The 17,149-nt window shown below is 36.8% G+C and overlaps 1 protein-coding gene across 8 annotated transcripts in view; it reads right to left on the reverse strand.

The window, feature by feature from the left end:
- The window catches only part of GNB1 (G protein subunit beta 1), a 44,619-nt gene that overhangs the window by 20,733 nt on the left and 6,737 nt on the right, over nt 1-17,149 (reverse strand). For 4 of the 8 annotated variants that reach the window (XM_087755579.1, XM_087755572.1, XM_087755574.1 and 1 more), the window contains exons 2-3: nt 4,668-4,730; nt 3,163-3,214 (exon numbers count right to left, since the gene is read on the reverse strand). The gene's annotated coding sequence lies outside the window, so the exon portion shown is untranslated. Of the gene's footprint in view, nt 1-3,162; nt 3,215-4,588; nt 4,611-4,667; nt 4,731-17,149 lie in introns of those variants that run through there. The other 4 variants (XM_087755575.1, XM_087755578.1, XM_087755577.1 and 1 more) reach the window with 2 other exon arrangements.

The raw sequence follows: 17,149 nt of genomic DNA on the forward strand, positions 1-17,149 counted from the left end.
CTAGCACAACTGAATATCATTAAATAATATATTCTTGTTTCTTGGCATGTTCTAAAGGCATTTAACCCCATTTTAAAAGAAGGTTTCTAGGAGAAACTGTAAGCTTGATACAGATGATGCTTCTATTTCTGGGGTTTTGAAAGAAGTTACTAAATTTCTAAATCAAGCAAACCTCATGCAAAAAGTCACTACGAGTTCCACACTCCTTTTTTCCAAATTATCGCCATAGCTGTGAAGAAATAGGTAGCAGCCAACTTCATGCTTACCTCACTTTCTTTTGAATACGTTACTGTGTTCTTGAAGGCAGGCTTCTCAAGAATAACACATTCACTTTGCTGAACTCACTCAAGACCTTTCCAGAGGCTGAAGTGCTTAAGTGTCTCTGCTCTAAGCCTAATTCCCCCTAATCTTGTTGACAAGTATACCTTGTAGATAATTCTCTTCTTGCTAGGGACAACAATATGCATACTTGCAAGGTAGTTTACTATTCTTCACTACTCCAAATGACCCAAGTCTCTAATCTCGTCTTACAAGTTACCCATACAAGAGTCACTCTGTTCCTCGATTCCCACATAGGAAAATCAAGTATTAACCTAATTTGTTACTTTCCATATATGATAAAACTTCACAATTCAACTATGTCAAAAGGATTTATCACCTCACTCATCTCAAAGTAACAACTTCTGGTTGTTTTTCTCTAAGCTACATAAGCTATATTCCTAAGAGGAAAGTTACATGTGTCCAGGCAGCCAATTAAATGTTGAACGACCGCACGGGATCTTTGAACTGAATCGAAAGCCTTATGAAGTCTACAGAATTTCCACACGCTTCCTGCAAATGGAGATACGCTTGGGATCCCTGTATAATAATCCTAATTTAAAGGTAAAGTTCACTACTCAGAAAACAGTGACAGAACAATTCAAAGGCTAAGAACGAACTCAAATTCACTCATTTCATTGTCACAACTTTCATGTCCTTTCCAGAGCTCAAGCTGTTCATCTAATTAGGTCTGGTTACTGAAACCAAGGTATCATTAATACCACCACATTTATATGTAGATTGACGCTTCCCTACATTATAAGAGAAATGGGAAGAGTTGAATACAACTCATCCAAACATATATTCTTGGGTTAAATATGATTCCTCTCTAAAACTACCCAGTAACAGGAATGAGGCAATGCTTAAAATTTCATTTTCTCACACTATTCCTATAAAAGGAATAAAAAAGAATGGAGTCTTCCATCCTCTCCTAAATAGCCTGTCCTGTGAATAATCTCTACAGATTAAAAAAAGAGAACACAGATTTGAAATCACAGCTATCATTAAGTCAAATATTTAGAAATTCTATCCCTTGATGGCCAAACTTTGTCTGTTAGAAGGTATTTTTACCACACATTACTACTACCAAAAAGTAAAGTAATCCCAGCAAGCCATTGTTGATGCAAAGTCTGGTAACACAGAGAGTTTAAATTTATATTGTTAGAGTATTACTCAAACACAGTAATTTCATAAGAAGGTTAGACAAATCACCTTTCTCCCAAATGAATAGGCTGGCTGATATTTGTTCCCTCAACATCTTCCCTGCTAATACACATCACTCCAATGTGTATGAAACAGCCAGAAGAAAAGCAAAACACATCATTTGCAAGAACAGAGCCAAAACTTTACAGCCTTAATAATAAATTCATGTTATGCTTACCAGACAGTCTCATAGCAGGTCATCTGATTAAATGAAGCTGTGCTAATCTATTAGATACCATAAATCCTATTAGCAACATGCCCAGCAGCTTGTACATTTTCACAATGACAAAGGAATTATACACAATCCACTGTTAGTTCAAATGTTTCGACATCATATTGGCTTTGAAAAGCTGAGGGGTTTTTTTTATTATTTAATCAGAAGCATATATTGATTCCTATTTGACTTTTATTCAATAGCAAACACAGTAAGCAAGATCAGAATTGCTTGTGGAACAAATTTCAGGTGTTCTCTCTCCCATTTACATGATCTAAAACAGAAGACAAAAAAATTCAGGGGTGCCTTCTGATCCTGAAGTACGCGCATCTCCAGATATGGTGATCACAAAAAAAAAAGGTATAGATAATTTTTGAAGTTAGAAATCATAGAAAAGATATACAGGAACACAACATAAGAAATGTACAGAATCACACAAGCTTCTGTGATACAAGTTTATACCTGAAGGGAATAAAAAGCATGCAGAACATGCACTGAATAACTCAAAGACTAAGGCTTAATATGCAGCACTTGTTAAAACAAAACAAAAGGTTATACAGAAAATGGGTCAGAACATACTGAAAATATCATAATGCCACGGAGTAAAAGCAAAGGTTTGTCTACACTGGGAACACGGTTCAGTTTCAGGTTCTGCTCCTCCAAAAAAGGAACACTGGAGGTGCCTAGGGTTGACAAGGGTGACTAATTAGAGAACACCTCAGAGGACAGGTTTAGACAAAGAGACAGGGCTAGCTTGCTGCTTGTTTTTTGAAAAACAGGTAAATATCTAGTAATTGAAAATAACAAATTTAACTGAGGAAATGCTTTCTACACAACACACGGTTAACTAGTTATGTTCCTCACAGACTGAGGGGCTTCACAAGAGGCAGAAACATTTGAAGTTATAGTCTGGAAGGTAATGAAGATTCACTGTTCCAAGAATATTAGTAATAATTATGATTACACAGAATATAAACTCTGAAACTTTTAGGTTCTGTTTAAATAATACTGACACATTGAAAAGAACATTCTGACAAGAGCCACTTTGCTCAAAAGAAATTTGGACTTCTTTTGTGAAACATGGAGGATGAGTAATTTTTCATTCATGAGAGAATAACTATTCTCATCATTTTATTTATTACAGTTCCCTGCCCCACTGAGATGAAACAGTTTCATCTGTGGTCTCCCTCTGCTTTGCCAGTTCCATTTCTGAAATAAGGCAGGCACTAACATCTATTATTTAGCAGGTTTCCTGGCCATTTTAAAATCCTTCCTGTTGACATAAGAATATACATGGCTAAAGCAGAAAACAGGTACTTTAGGCTTGCACAGTTTAACAGCTAAAAACCTGAAGTTAGCCACCTTTTAAAAATAGTGTGAGTTTCTCAAGCACTAGAAAAAATAAATAACCTTATTTCCCTACTTACATTTTCTCTCACTACAGTAGAAAGCCAACTTCTGCTGTCAAACATGTAAATTCTGGGGAAAAAAAGAAAAAAAACACAGAATTAGTACAATTATCAAGAAATAACATCAATTTCTTAACAAATCTAGCAGAAATTAAAGTACTATCAAAGCACATACTGTTTTTTGTTAGCTAACTTAAACAGCCGGCTGGTCGTCATGAAGGAAATGGGCATTGCTTTAATAATACTAACATAACCAAAGGACTTGCTCATGTCAAGAAGCTTTTAACATTCTCTTCCCAAGAAAACTCTTGCAATCCTCAGACCATTAATTCTGCTCCCATAGTGATACAGAAGTCCATACTATCAGAGAGTTTAGGATTGTAACAAAACATTGTCTCACTCATACAAGACTAATTTTCACTGCACTACAAAGTGCCCCCCCAAATCTGCATTTTCAAAGCATTGAAATTATTTCTGCTCAATACTGTTCCTGAGGTACGCTTGCTTTCTAAGCACAATTAAATATCAAGATATCTATTTTATCAAAAGAAGTTACATAAACCTCCTACTAACGAGCTCAAGTGAGAGCACAACACTCTTTTCTAGAAAAGAGTTATGACTTCTAATCACTAAAGATATTAAAAAGTAAAAAAGTAAAACTCGACACATTAAGTAACTCACACTTGCAGTCTGGAAGACTGTAAAGATTTAACATCCACATTGGCTTTGTAGCAAGGTGAAAAAAATTCTTGTAAGAAATTTTGGAACAATTTTTTCCTCTGGCAGCACAAATAATTATATGGAGTTCATCCCAAGGTTTGAAACATTGACAACCGCTTATATGTTCAAAACATCTGCGATCTGTCTCTATCACACAGCAAGACAAGGGCTATGGGTGATGTCAATGGACACCTGAGTGTACATCTTCAAAGCTGCTGCATCAGGACAGTGGAATATTATTCTAAGCACAAAGCAAGAATGTAGTGAAACAAAATAATCTTAAATCAGAAAGCCAGTCTACAACTTTGTATACTTTAAACAGAAATGCTTACATGTAATGCGTCTTTCTGATTTTACAGTTCACTATTAGCTGGAGAATTTACAAACCACTTCAGTGTCTGGTATGGAGGTTAAGCTACTTAGGATATGGGTCATCCTCATCCAAGCTCATTTATAGATGAACCGTTTAATACTGTGATTATGAAACCATCACAGTGTAAGCAGTTTTGTTTGTTACTGCCAGAACAACACACTTTTAGACATAAAACAGTAACTCACACATAGAGGCCAAACTCCATCCCCCCCCCCAAAGACACAAACACATGACATGACTATTTTAAGTTCTGAAAAAAGATCAACTGTATTCAACTTTCAGAAGTCTTGACAGAAAAATTTGCCCACACTGCAGAGATAATGAAATCTAATGAAATTCTGAAAGAATTACCTGAAATGTAAACAAGTAAAATTATGCTGGAACACTAACAGCACACAGAATACACAATAGCAAAGGCCAAAACACACACCATTATTGTCCTGTGCTGCACCCTCATTAATGCAGGAGAGGTGTTGCAGATTTCATATGCCTTCTGCAAAAAAGAAAAACAAAAACAAAACAAAAAAGCTACTTTAACCAGCCTGCAAGAAGAGTAAGGAAGCATAACAGCAAACTTTTCCACAAAGTTTAGTTTATTTTTCAAACCAGGTTAAGTTTTCAGTTAGGTATGCTGAAAGCATCCTGTGATGCCTGCAGAACGCAATCCTGGCAACTGAGATATTTTCAATTCTAGATTAAAGATGGAGCTCATTTAAGAACAAAAAGTAGACAAGCTACTTAAGAAAAAAGATCTGCATTGCCACAAGCTTCCATTTTTAGCTAAAATGTAGCCTGGTAAAAGCAACATGAAAATTACAGGCCAGCTCATTCATCGCACCACAGTACTGGTTCAGCAAAAAAAGAGTTCTTGTTACAAAAGCTTCATACACTCCGCCTTAATCAGCCCTTATAACCCCGCTTAGCTGAGAGCTTGAGGTTCTCAACATCAAGAACTGGGGTTTCTAAAACAGGAGAGAACAAAAAGTACCACAGACTACTTTAAGCATGGTTCAAGTGGTTAAACCATTACACCAAAGCACCTGGAGGTCAGCCAGCCCTACACATGGTTGGTGTACCCAGTGTCCCCACGTTCCCACAGCCTTCTGCTCCAATTAAAGCAGCACAGCAGTTTGGACTAAAAAACAATAGAGGAACTCCAGAAGGCAAAAGCATCATCATTTCTGGGTAAAGTTTCCCTGCTACAGGTACTCACTAACTGCTGTCAGCCTAATATTCTTTTTTCTTTAAAGATATCAAAGTAGTTACACTGAGGTGAAAACCCAGCCTAAAAATTTATCTCAACTCCAACATCCACCAGAATACAAGTCTTTTCATGAAGATGACTTCTGCAGAAGAGACTACAACTTTGTTTCACAAGGTTGGGGAAAGCAGGGAAGAAAAGAGGGAAGAAAGGACGAAAAGGGACTTGGAAGAGTAGGGAAAGCATTTAGAAGTATTTTACTTTAATATCATAGCAAATCTGAACAACTTTCCAAAATTAAGCAACTTCCTAGGAAGATGAAATACATTCACTGTAGCCCTCTCCAAAGCCATTAGCTGCATAAACACATTTTTCTTCTTGACCTATGGATTCAATGAGAGGCTTAAACCCCAAATATTCTGGATGTTCATTCCACCTGCATACTTTCTTAAGACTGCTTTACATGTGCATTGACTAGATGCCAAAGGCCAATATTTGAACTGCAGCAAAAGCATTCCAGCTTCTTAAAACACACCATCAATCATACATAAACCTACACGAGGCCAGGCACGGCACATCAGACAAGACACCTGCCCACTGAGGGTTTGGCTCAGCCCCTGGGACAAGGTTTGATCAGGCTTCATAAGCAGCTGCCCTTGCTGTAGGGACATGGACAGAGCACAGGGAACGCCAATTTTCCTTTAGCAGGGAGAGCTCCAGCACAGCTGCAGGAGGGGTCCCACCCCAAACCAGTCCCCAAGAGAAGCACGCCACTTCATGTTTTGGGGGTCCTGCCTGACTGCAAGGTGAACGTGAGCCCACAATGCTCCCTCGTGGCAAAGGCAGCCAACAGCATCCAGCGCCGCATTGGGAAGAGCACTGCCAGCAGGTCAAGGGAGGTGATCCTTCCCCTCCACTCGGCACTGGTGAGGCCATGTCTGGAGTACTGTGTCCAGTTCCAAGCTCCCCAGTACAAGAAAGACCCGGAGCTACTGGGGAGAGTCCAGTAAAGGGCCTTGAAGATGATTAAGGGACTGGAGCATCTCTCATGAGGAGAGGCTGAGAGAAGTGTTCAGCCTAAAGATGGCTCAGAGGAGGATTTTATCAATGTGTGCTGTCTTCTGTATAGACATGTATTTTGAGTGCCTTTATCAACATAGTTTAAAAACAGATCTCAATCAACACTAGTAAAAACTAGTTTCCATGACCATTACACCATTTGAATTTCAAAAATTCCTTGCATAACACATTCTCCTGCAAGAGTGGCACAGAAGGTTGTGTTATCCAAGGCACTCAACCAGAGATGATTTCACTGGAGGGAAAAACAAAACCAAAAACCTGCTAGCAAACACCAATATTACTATTAAGGTAAAACAACAGTTTCAAATGAAGTTACTTTGCTGCTCTGGTATATCTTCCTTATCAACATGCACCCTGACACCGAGCAAGGTGTATGTAGGCAGGCAGTCACTAATTTAGCAGGCAGATGCTTCTGTTCAGGTACCCAACACTTATCACCCCTATAACGTATCAACTACAGGGCAGAGATAACATTTATGAAACTGGAAACTGCAAGTTTATTAAAATTATTTCAATCTACATAGCTGATTATTATCATAGAACAGTATCTTGATGCCCAAGAGATTAAATGATCTTTCCACATCACTGCCAACATGAAATTCCGATTATGCCACCAGGCAACAGTAATTAGAAGTTTGAAATTTAAAGCCATGCTTCAAGATTATTCTGTATACAAAGAAAAAAACCCACCCTATCCTCAGTTTGATGGCTTGGTCCTAACTACCAATATAAACAGTTCTACCAGACAGCTGGAAACTTGAAGGACATTTTGGTATCTGCATGTGTATGTGCTCCTCCAAGAGTTAATTCTAGTTCAGACTTTTCTCGTTGAGTACAGATCTGTATTCCAGAAAGCCTAGTCTTTGCTGTCACCTCCTACACGAGCAGCTTTGAAGGACAGCCTATAAAAGTATAAAATAATCATTACAAATTCATAAGTCTAAATATGCTCAAGTGAATGGATACAACCCCTTCTCATTTATTTGATGTCTTCTTTCTGAGCATCGTCTGCTGTGCCTATAATTTCTGAGCACATAAGCTTTGAAAAGCAAGCAATACCTTACTAACAGGTTTGCAAAACAGATTACCCTAGTAGGGACAATGCTAGATTGTCCAACTCCTTTAAAAACTTCCTGAAAACACTTCTGTAGTCAAAGGCTAGCATGGCTGGACCATTTCTGTGGAGATATTGGCTTCTTCTTGTGTTGAAGAACTGCCAAGTTTCCAGCTGAAGCAGTAGTTGTGCTCAGTAGACATTTTTCCATGTATTAGTGTGAAGTACACACAAAACAAGCGAACGTCAGGTCGATAAGTGTTAATGTTCATTATGCAACGGTTACATTAGCTGGTTAAAGCGCTAATTTCCGTTTTCAATATAGCGTGCAAGTACAAAATAATAGTTACACAAGCTAAAAATACCTGTAACTGAACGAACTGATTTCACAAATGCCTCATTATTACTTATAGCTCAATTCTTGAATTACAGGTCCCATTTTATCTAGGCAGCTTTCTACGGGGGTCACTGATGTTAATTCTTAAGCAATTTTGTGCATAAAAAACCTCTGCAGAATACCTGGTAATGCAAGATTCTAAAATATTAGTTTTGTTATGTTTGCTCTGTTCAAAGACAAGTTTTTCTGGTAAATGAAATCCTTAACCTGTTTCTCATGCACAAGATCTTGAGGAAAATACATTTAAGCTCCACTCATGACTTACCAGTATAAAGTTGCAGCCCTGTTATTAGCTATGATCTTTAAGATTACAAGTGACATGTCCTTTTCCCCACTCCACCCCCCCTTACCTATTTCTAGTAGCAAAAATCTGGAAATGCTTTTCTCCTGAAGAAATTTGTGCACTTTTTCTGATGTTAATCTCATGACCTACATTTTTAAAAAAATCATACTGATGCAATATTTAAGCATAAAATCTGGACTGTAACAGGTCACTTCATTAATAGTTTCTAAATGCATCTGCAAGCTATATTAAAAAAATCTTAAAAATCTTAATTCTAGGTACAGCAGAGTATTTATGTAAAAATAAAAGAACTGATTGTTACAAGTTTAACAGATGCCTAAAGCCAAATGATTAAAATCACACTTTTTAAAAAGAGGGGTCTTAGGAGATCTTTGAAGTAGTTCACGAATATTAATAACTGTTGCTACTTTAGCAACCCAAATCAAAAGATTTCCTAACTACATCTCTTCTCTTCTGCCTTGCTCTGAAAGAAATTCACATTTAAGAGCATTCTAACACTTCCTGATAAGTGGTAGGCACAGGAAGCTAACTTATTTTAAGAACAAAAATTACTGATATTTAGCATCAGTTTTCAACAAACTTTTATTTATTAAGAATGTCAAAATCCAATACTCTAGGTTTTATTCCTTTGTTCAAAATTATCTATATGCAATTACTCCTTCTGAAGAGCAACACATTGCATCAATTTTATCAAGCTGGCCAGTGACATTTCTGGCTGTCATCTTTCCTGATCTTAAAATTGAAAAAAAAAAAAAAACAAAAAAACCCCAAAAACCAAACAACCAAACAAACCACAGTAAGTCAGGAAAACTTAGAACCTACTTGTGCATAAATTTCTAGCTACATTTATCAGAAAATAAGTTACTGAAAATTGTCACTTAATAAAGTATCCCCTTATCCAAAACCAAGCAATTTTGTTGTTACATACTACTAGACATCTCCCTTCAGACTGAAGAACAAAACCCAGGCAGCATTGAAGAATATATTACTATTAATTAACCAACACAGAAATGACTAAGCATTTATTACTAGATGCTTCTATCTGCAGAGCCTTACAGTAACTGAACAGTAGTTTTTGACTTTAACTGTCATCTTTGTCATTGCTTCCTTCAACTCTTATCATTAACCTCCAGTTTTTACTGGCATTTTCACTTCATTTGTAAGCTGACCAGAATCTCTGTTTGCCTAAACAGGGCAGAGCACTTGCACAACAGGGATATCGCAATCCTACTTTAATACTATCGCCACTGACACACACCTTATTTCTCTATATTTAGAGTTAATATTATTGCCATGAACAGAAAAGTAGCTACAAAGGTAAGAATATGTAACCAAATACTGCTGGATCTAAACACTTTCTCTGCAACATGCAACTAACTATTCATGAGCTGCAGAAACAAAAACTAGGTCTTACTAGGCTAAAAAACAAAACAAAACACCACACTTTGCACTTTAACTGCTAGAGACAAATCAAGAAGGTATTAGTTACTTTCTCAGGCCCACTAATACGAATCAATTAGGCTTTGTGCCATTTGTCCAGATACCATTGATCCTTCAAGTTTTTTTAATTTGGTTTTTTTTTTTTTTTTTTTTTTTTTTTTTTTTTTTTAAGTCACAGTAACTATTTATATCCCCTTGGAATTGTGATAAAGTTACTTTTTGTGATTTTTTGAGGAAATACATTTTTTTACATAAGCCCTTCAGCATCAGGAATGCTTAAGAGCTTTACTTAAGGAGAAGAAAACATGCATAGCAGGAGCTATCTGGAAAGCTGCTAATAACAAGAACAGTTTCCTAGTTTGGATTTAGAAGTGTTAAGGAGGCAAAAGAGGGGGGAAAAAAAAAAAGGGGGTGAAACTATAGCACAAATCATTCAGATACAGGAAGGCTGCCTGGCGTGCAAACTGTTATCAGCAATGTGCCTGCATAGAAGTTAAGCAAAATAATGCAAAAAAAAAAAAAAAACCAAACGAGAAACAAACCAAGAAATCCATTATTTCTTCCCCAGGGGACCTAAAGTAATGCCACAGTATCAGGATATTATCTTTTCAGAAAATGTGTAATGTCTCATCTAGATCAGCTGAATCTATAGGTGGCAGGTTTAGGGCAGTTCAGAATGCAAGCTATAAACAGTACATTTTCTCCTAGAAGCTAGAAATGGAAGCACGCTGTTGCAGGACCAGTTTTCACATCATCCCAGTGTGACAAATCAGTGACAGAACCATAACATAGCAAATGAAAACACATTACACACCTAAATATGTATACTGGTTTCTTTTTAGTAAAAGTCAACATTAGAAACACATTTAAGAACATGCCTATAGTAAGTTGCAATCCTATTAAGAAAGATAATTCTTGTCATTTCTCATTAAGTTTCCAAAGATTGTTTTTTAAAAGTCACTTCTGGGTATACCAGTTTTCCAGTAGGTCTTCAGTTGATTTTCTGTGATTTAAACATGCTCGAGAAGTCCTCACGAAGACTGATGTATTTCTCTATCACGACAACGTTCTGCTCAAGCTCTCCCCAGATAATTCACAGTAGATGCTGAGGAGAGCACAGCATGTGACTGGATCATGTTGCACTGAATCCACAAGCAAAGGAACAGCAAGATGCAAAACCTGGTGCAGAGGTAGGTGATTACACCACCTCCTGTTACCAAAATCCTGAAGATTACAATAAAATCCATCAGGTGGATCAACTGCCACTGACCGAGGGTTAAAGCGTAAGAGAAGAACAAGTATTTTCCAAAAGCCTGAATGATATTTCTCTCAGCTCCGTTTGCCAACACATCTGTATTGGCATGATCTTCTCAACCTTGTTAAAAATCACGTACTGTTTCAGGTATTACCATTACAGTGACATCAGTAGGTATATTAAGATCTTCACTACAATATTTATTATATTAGAGGAGGAAATGGGCTGTGTGATCACTTATTTACAATACAAAAGCCAGAAACAAAACCAGCAAAATTAAGACATGAAAAAATACTAATAAAAAAATCAGTAAGACTATGTACATGCATAAGCACAGAAAATTAGTAGAAATTCCTATCACTGTATTTTGTATTTCCATAAGTTCCAGCTCAACTATTTTATCAACAGAAGCTGAATCATCCATTTCATTCTACATATGCCAGCTAGTAAAGAGTCAACTGAGTCAAAGGAGAATCAGCTGCTTCCTATTTACACCCTTTTAAAAAATACAACTAACTTTCAGAATTCTACATTTAGCAATAAGACTTTTACATCCTTAAAAGTCAAACCATTTAAAATCAGAAGAAATAGCCAATCACATCAACATACCCTTATTCTTGAGCTAAGGGAGATACTTACAGATATAAGGTGGTCTTTAATGGACAATTTTGCTTCTGAAAAGCATCCCCCTCATCCATGCATGTAGACACAAATTTTAATTGAGATACTCATGTGCTTACATGTCTCACTGCACTAAGGCCCTCAAAACACTAATGAAAACCGCATTATGTTTCCAGAAGCAGCAAGATAATTTATATTCTATCAAATCTGAATTGTGCTTTACCACATGGATCAAGAGTTCCACCCAAAATGCCTTTCATTGTTAAGATCGAATCCTGAAAGAGTACTTCAGTAACATGGATTCTTCTTTGTGCTCTGACTTAGAACGACTCTGAGAAAGTAAGCAAGCTTTACTGTATTAAGCTTTTATAAAAATAATAATTCAAAAATCCAATAAAAGCAACAAAGATACCCCATCTTAGAGACAGGCTGGACAAGACTTGATAGCCACCTTCTGACCATCACATCCTGCCTCAACAAAATTATGGTAGTTAAGACATTTGAAGAAACAGTCTGCTCTCTCTGTGCCTCTGCTACGCGGGCTGTACAAAACAGCCTCAGAGGTCGTCTAACCAAAAAATATTCATTCTTTACAACTGTGTTAAAGATCTTATCCAAGCTTCAGCTAATTAATAAAAAGAATACATTTACTTCATTGAAATAAGAATTCAGGTGTTCAAACAGCACACTGTTTTTCCGTAAGAGATGAACAGAGCACTGCTAGAAAGAAGTTAAGTTACACCATGAAATAACTGCTTTCCAGCACCAGTCTGAAGATAAAAAGTTTTTCAGTAGACCTTAAAAATCCACAAAACATATTGTATGTATATACCAGATAAAAGAATACTCAGTAGAGATTAAAATATGGCATGATTTCTCTAATCTTTTTACCCAAAATAGACTGAGCAAATACTTTGTTCTCTAGCTCTGCAATCAACATAACCCATCTTTAATCAATGTGCAAGCAGTTCCATTAGTTTTGATAGCAATGATTTATACCCCCTAGTACCTCATTGATTTCTCCCAGTAATGAGTGTATTTTGATATGTACTGTTGATACAAAACAAGTTAAGGTACAGAAGAACAGGAACAAGAAAAGCAAGGTTGACAGACTGAAAAGTAGAGTAACACAGGAGACCTTCAAGACATTAGGCTGAGAAGTAGTGTTTGGGAACAGACAACGCAACAATGCTTAATGCCGATATGAAAGTTAAACTTCAGGTACAACCCAGGGACAGTATCATAACAGAAAGCACAAAGGTACAGCAGGAAATACTTGCTTTCACCCTTGGACGTTCTTCTTTCCATAGTACTGCATTAACCCTCTTAAAACTTCTGGCATTAGTCTTTAAGTAGCAGTTGTATTCTTCCAGATAGCATGCATCTGGTGAGGTGATCAAAATAAAGAGGAAAATGTAGTAAAAAGAAAACAAAGTGCTACTGGGTTTAGGAGCCAGGGTGGGAATTAACTAAGAAAAACAAAAATTAAAATATCAGAAGACAATCCAATCTATTTTAGGGGAAAAAATACGTGCAAAGTGAATCCAAAAAAGCAAAGTCTGCTTAACAAAGCCAGCAGCCAGTGAGGTTAGCTGAAACCTGTAGCTCAACGTTCTGCACTGACTTCCTTGATCCTCTGCACACCCCCTTTACACAAGCACTGCTTCATGTTTATTTGGAGCCCCTGGACACTACTGTTGTGCAAAACTACGTGGGTTTTTGAGGAGAGGGTGGTTTTGAGTTTGTTTTTAAAACAGAAAACACACTAACTGCAGCAGACAATATAGCAACTTGGTCCTTTAAAAACAGAAAGGGAGAAAGCTTTGAAGACAGGCCACTTCCACCTTATACAGAACATTAAGGATTCCAACTTGGGAAAAACACAATTATTGTTTCCAGCTCCAGCTTCCACCTCAGCTTGCTTTTATAAGTTCCTTCATCTTCTGTAAGAGCCAAGCTGCTCATTAACTAGAAGTCGATCTATCACAGTTTTGCAGCACAGCGCATCGTAATAAACTATGTGCCATCTTGGTTTCCTTAACACGCTAAGTTGTGAACTGGCAAGACAGCTGCTGAGCAGCAGATGTCTACGCCACCTTTGTGAAAAGGGGCAGCAATAACTGGCTTCCCCAGAGTGAGCCCTTCCGAGTTTAAGTCACAACTGCAAGAAAACAGAATAAAAAAATGACTACAGGATAAATTAGACTGAGAAATCAAAACCAAATGAATTAAACCTCGAGTTCTCCATGATATGTGTCCAGGCAAAGAAGTAGTCACTGCTAGCTAGCAGCTTAACATCCCATCTTATCTCAAGAAAACCTGTTCAAATGCTTTATATTTGATCCCCAGGGTAGCAAACAACAAAAAAGTGAAATTTCCAATGCCTGATTTAGCGTGAGTTCTACCTTCCGAGTGAAAGGGAAGAGAGAAGAATCAGAGTAGAAGCAAACATGAGGATTACTGGGCATCTTCTCACATCTAAGGACTTGTCCAAGATTTCCAAAATGTTTGGGAGAACTTCATTCTAGTCTCAAAGTTTCTGAGTTTATGGTGGTTTTAAGATGTTCTTTCCTTTTCTACAAGGATTATAAGGAGACAGACTTTTCTTTTTGAAATCATTACATAATTGAATCTTGGATATCCTGAGCTTGTAGTATGTCAAATTCAAGACTAATGAGAGACTTTGAATAATCAGATACTTAAGTACTCAGAACTGTGAACTACTGTGCCCAGATACTAAAGCCCCAAATGCAGGTTCTGCACAAGTTCCGCCTCCCCCATATATCAGCAATTAATCTTTCTGTAGGACAAACCGCAGTATTTCCTGAAATGCTGAAGCTTCACCTATTGTCCATAGGCGCAAGAATAAAGGAAGACAGTAAGTTGAACTAACCAGTTTGACTTCACTGTCCAAAGTTTCTATGACATTTGAGTTTTCATACATGAAAAAAAACCTGCCCAACTTCTCAAGCATCTATTAAAGACACACTAGAGTCAAGATTTTAAATTTGTTAAATTGTTTCTGTTCAATATTATTTCATTTTCTTTAAGTATTATACAGTCTTTTAAGCAAAGTACTGTATATTAACTTCTACAGTAAGTTTTCAGGCAGTAGCCAGATAATATCTGACAACTTGTAGTGAAATCCAGGACTTAGTAACCTGGAGCACAATTAAATTGCCATAAGCATCAAGCAAACCGTTCTTGATCTTTGTACAGACAACACCTTTGTTAAACAGACAGCAGCGTATCTTCAGTATTTTACCACTTCACAAAGAATGTGCAACAGGAATATCAAACATATGTTCCAACAAAGAAAGCTCTTTAATTAGTACAGTATAATGTTATTTTGAGTACCAAAGGTTTCAGCAGACTATCACGTCTACTTTGTTTTTCTAGACAAACAGAAAAAATTACCACCACCCCCCTCCAAAGACATTTGTTAAGCTATCTGAAGAAAACAGTTTTGGGAACTAAACAGGAAAAATCCAAGAGGACTATAAATGGATTTATTCTCAGCATCTTGAAGCATGCATAGGCCTGCTTTGTTGAGCACTATTATTTCATTTCTCGGAAACAAAACATATACTAAGTTTTGTATTATGCAGTTATAAGTCATGGTATTTTACATACTAAAACATAAGCTTACTTTTTTTATTTTGAGATTCGAGCATTGCTAACGTTCAACACATACCTTGAACCATTTGGTGTCAACTAAGATGTATCAGCTCAACAATTTAAATAAACTTAACTGGAACAGAACTTTACATATATGGCAAAAACAGACTTACTGCACTTTCACCACAAAGATCTTACTAGAAAATATTAGTATTGCGCACATATCAAACTAAGAAATAAGTCTGGGAACTTCTGGTCAATGCTGCTTACGGAGTGAACATTTCTGCCTGGCCTCACAAATTTCACTACTGAAGATAAGTAAGCATTAACTTTTAAGGTCTCTGCATCAACAAAAAAGCCACATTCATCCTATCTTCTGTACGCTTTTAACCTTGGAGCTTTGACCCACCTCCGATCCCTCAATTGTCTCGGTAAATCCCTTAAATACATATTAAAGTCCAAACAGTCAGACTGAATACAAAGCATTCCAATTTTAAGGGAGTAGCATACCAGGGCAGTTCAATTTCTCCAATTCCAGAAGAAAGCCACATTCCCCATGAACTACAAAAGGGCAGCAACACCTCGGGCAGTAGCTTGCAAGGCACAACATCTGGACAGACACAAGCATACCACATAACCTCCAAAAACATATTTGTAAGCTCAACAGCCTGCTCAGTAACCCTCAGCAAAAGAAGTCTAGTAAAATATACCCTGTGTTATCACAGATGTCCCAGTAAGAAAGTCTTTACAGTAAAGCATACACCATTAATACTGGGCACATACATTTCAGTTTCCACGGAAGTTAAACTGCAATTTTGAAGTGCACAGTTAAGGATTCTTCTGTCAGAGCAGTGTTGGAAATTTGTTTCGATATCTCACAAAAATAAAACAAAACCCATTCAGCTTGTCAAATAACTTCATAGTTTTGCAAATAATTTTAGATAACCTCTGTTTATTGACAGATTTCAATAAACCCTAAAATGTCAGTAACAAAGCACATGTTACTGAAGAGCCTTTTAAGATGGTTCCCTAAATCTAGCCCAAAATAGGCAAGAAGGCCAGAAAAGCAGTAAGAAAATAAAGATGTATAGAATTAACAGCTCACCTGCAATAGTTAAGCAGAAACTCTTTCTTTCTTATAAAGAAAGAAAGTAACTGGAATCAGCTGTTGTAATTAAGGCTACTGTAACAGAAGAAAAAACAAGCCACAGAAGCAAGGCATTGCTTTCCTGTCAGTGATGTCAGCTTTGTGGGTGTTCACCTTTCTGCAAGTCATATAGAAAGCAGCCTTGCAAAATTTCTTACTTAGTCCTCCATACTCAATACAGTTTGATTTTGCAATAAGGATGAGCAAAATCATCACCGATACCTGAACTGGTAAAATATTCACAACTACTTTGATAGACGGCATGCAGGAGTTTCCAGAGAGAAGTATTTTGGTTTTACTTTTTTTTTTTCCCCCCTTTGCTAGGGGGGGAAAAAAAAAAAAATGAAAGAGCTGAAAATAGTGACAAAAATCTTTACATAGTTTTTAATATAGGACGGCATTACATAAAGCTACAAAAAATTATCTAATCCATCTAATTACAGATAATTAATATTTTCTTTTTTGGGAGTGCTGGCAGGCATTACTGCAGTTTTCAAGAAGACGGCAAAAATATTCTCATCTGAGAAAAACATGATAAACATAACTGGCAAGAAATTTTAGGCAAACCTTCCTGAGACCAGTGTAGGAACACACAGAAAAAAAAAATATTTAGCAATCTGAAATTCAATTGATCCTTATAACATGTAGAAGGTATTTCTTTTCTACACATAGAACCTTTAGAAATTGCAGTGATTTGACAGGCTGAAATTCTACTTAATCAAATAAAAATACATATTTTTAATGAAGCAGTTTCATGCAAACTACTTACAGAAATGAACTACATTTCACATTAAA

Source organism: Nipponia nippon, unplaced genomic scaffold (genome assembly GCF_047370975.1).
Source record: "Nipponia nippon isolate SJK-2023a ecotype South Korea unplaced genomic scaffold, ASM4737097v1 scaffold_19, whole genome shotgun sequence".
NCBI lineage: Eukaryota > Metazoa > Chordata > Aves > Pelecaniformes > Threskiornithidae > Nipponia > Nipponia nippon.